This window comes from Lissotriton vulgaris, unplaced genomic scaffold, assembly GCF_964263255.1.
Source record: "Lissotriton vulgaris unplaced genomic scaffold, aLisVul1.2 SCAFFOLD_2126, whole genome shotgun sequence".
Classification (NCBI taxonomy): Eukaryota; Metazoa; Chordata; class Amphibia; order Caudata; family Salamandridae; genus Lissotriton; species Lissotriton vulgaris.
The window spans coordinates 72,342-75,634 of NW_028252855.1; positions in this window are offsets into that span (position 1 = coordinate 72,342).

Here is a 3,293-nt window from a genome sequence, read left to right on the forward strand (position 1 = left end):
AACAAAATGTAGTAAAGGAACGGGGGTGTGAGGAATTAGTGAAGTGGAGTTGGGAGAGTAAGGGAAAGGTAAACAGTGAAGGAGCGAAGGAAGGGAAGAAAGAGGAAGGGAAGTAAAGGAGAAGGTTTGAAAGAAGGTGACTGTGGGAGTATGGCTGAGTTATAGGGAGTGAGCGTGACAGAAGAGGAGTGAGAGACTAAAGGGACGGAGAGAATGAGGCAAACAGAGAGAGAATGAGGGAACGGGAGTGTAGAAGTAAGAGGACAGAGGGAGTAACAGAAGGAATTAGTGAAGTGGAGTAAGTAGAGTAAAGGAAGGGAAAACAGTGAAGGAGCGAAGGAAGGGAAGAGGAAGAGAGAGGAAGGGAAGTAAAGGAGAAGGTCTGAAAGAAGGTGAGTGTGGGAGTATGGCTCAGTTATAGGGAGTGAGCGTGATAGAAGAGGAGTGAGAGACTAAAAGGACGGAGAGAATGGGGGTAACAGAGAGAGAGTGAGAGAAGGGAAGTGAGTAAGTTAGAGGACAGAGGGATTGAGAGAAGGAGTAACTGAAGTGGAGTAAGGGAAGGAAAAAGAATGAAGGAGTGAAGGAAGGGAACAGAGAGGAAAGAAAGTAAAGGAGAAGGACTGAAAGAAGGTGAGTGTGGGAGTATGCCTCAGTTATAGGGAGTGAGCGTGACAGAAGAGGAGTGAGAGACTAAGGGGACAGAGAAAATGAGGGTAACAGAGAGAGAGTGAAAGAAGGTGAGTGAGTAAGTTACAGGACAGAAGGATTGTGATAAGGAGTTACTGAAGTGGAGTAAGGGGAGTAAGGGAAGGAAAAAGAATGAAGGAGTGAAGGAAGGGAACAGAGAGGAAAGAAAGTAAAGGAGAAGGACTGAAAGAAGGTGAGTGTGGGAGTATGGCTCAGTTATAGGGAGTGAGCGTGACAGAAGAGGAGTGAGAAACTAAAAGGACAGAGAGAATGGGGGTAACAGAGAGAGAGTGAGAGAAGGGGAGTGAGTAAGTTAGAGGACAGAGGGATTGAGAGAAGGAGTAACTGAAGTGAAGTAAGGGCAGTAAGGGAAGGGAAAAGAGTGAAGGAGCAAAGGATGGATGGAAAGAGAGAGGAAGGAAAGTAAAGTTGAAAGTCTGAAAGAAGGTGAGTGTGGGAGTATGGCTCAGTTATAGGCAGTGAGTGTGACAGAAGAGGAGTGAGAGACTAAGGGGACAGAGAGAATGAGGCTAACATAAAAAGATTGAGGGAAGGGGTGTGTAGAACTAAGAGAACAAAGGAAGAAAGAGAAGGAGTTAGTGAAGTGCATTAAGGAGAAGGGAAAAGAGTAAAACAATGAAGTAAGAGAAAAGAGAGGTAAAAAAGTAAAGGAGAAGGTCTGATAGAACGTGATTGTAAGAGAAGAGTGTGAAAAGGGGGAGTAAACGTGGGGATTCAGAATAAGTGAGGCAAGCGCAATAAGGGAACAGAGGTGTGGGAGCATCAAAGAAGAGTAGTGAGGTTAAGGAAAAGAGTATAGGGAAAGTACATTTTCTACACCAAACTTACCTTATAAGTAATGTAAACTTAATTTCATATTTTCATTAAAATTTATATCTGTCAAAGACAAAAAAAGTTAGTTAGTAAGAGAGCAAAGAAAGATAAGTACGGGAGAGTGGGTGAGTTTTAGGGAGTAACCATGACGGAAGAGGAGTGAGGGAGTGAGAGGATCAAGAGACTAAAGCTAAGAGACAGGGAGTGAGGGAAAGGGAGTGAGGATGTAAGAGGACAGAGGAAGTGAGAGAAGGAGTGAGTGAAGTGTAATAAGATGAGTGAGAGAAGGAAAACAAGGGGAAGAGGAGTGAAGTAGAATGACTGACAGCTGGAAAGTAGTGGATGGGACAGAGGGAAAGGGCAGTGAAGGAATGGTTAATGACAATAAGTGATGAAAGTGGAATAAGGGAAGGGAGGTGAGGGAGAGTGAAAAAAGGCCAGTGAGGGTAAGTTAAGAGGAGTGATAGAGGGGGGAAATAGGTAACTGAGCATAAGAGAATGGGTAAATAATATATATTTAATAATAGAAAATACAAAATAATTTGAACAACATGTTATATGTTTTTTTTTTTGCTGTTCTCAGTATATATAGAATTTCACTTAAAACAGTGACTTCAATAGTACTCATCATATAACAGCGGGCAAAAAAAACACAATCAAAATGATTGTGTTTAAAAAACCCATAAAATCTTTTCTTAAATAATGTAAAATTTTGAAAAAACATATCTAAACTCACTTTTGATCCATCCACTTTTCCACAAGGCCAAATAGTATATGGAAAGTCCTTTTCTTTTTAAATTAGTCCACAGTATTCTTAATTACTCATTTACCCGACTTTCTGAAAGAAAAGCTGCAACATCTTTTACATTATGAAACAAGAGTTTTATTTCCACCTCTAGCTTACTTTTTATACATATTTTGTATAATACTCACAGCACACACTATATGATATACATATACTATCTCTATGACAACTACATGTTTTTTATTATCTTCATCACTCTCATTTAGAAAATAATTTTGAATAGCAAACTAAGTTATATTAACTGCTGCAATCTTCATAGGCCAATTACCTTCCCTAAAATGTTGGTTGTAAGAACACTAGGTAAGAATTTAGTAAGTCAGAAGGCAAACGTTGTTTGAAAGTCAATTGAGTATCATTACAGTGTTTCCAGCCTTTTTGACATTTTAAATAAGCTGTGTAATGTCCTGATTTTGTTGAAGGACCATCATGGTAAATATTTGCTGCAGTTGTAAAGGTTCTTCCTGAAACTGATAATTGAGAAGCCACATAATTTTTAATTAATGTTGTCAATTTAGTTCCATCAGGTCTACATCGTTGGAACATTAAAATAAAATACTGTCCATATCTTTGTAAAAATAAAGTTGATAGCATTGCAGATTTACATTGAGTAAAGACCATGTTTTGATCTGCTCCTCTAACTAGATTATTAAAAGACACTGATTTGCAGTCTGGTAAAGTCAAATACATAAATCTTTCAGTGTCTATTGTAGTACTACTTGAAAAGGAGCAATTGTCGCAGTCATGTTGCCATTTATAAGAAAGGCCAAAAAGATTTTGTACATCTACACCTTCATCTTGCAATACAACAAGCATATACATTAGAAATTCCTGACAATCTTGCTGAATATTCTGTGAAAATTGATTTAGACCAGAACATATGTCTAAAACCTTTCGAATTTCAGAAACAGTTTGTATTTTTGTTCTATCACTGCTACATTTCTCTAATACAGAATTTAATAAACAA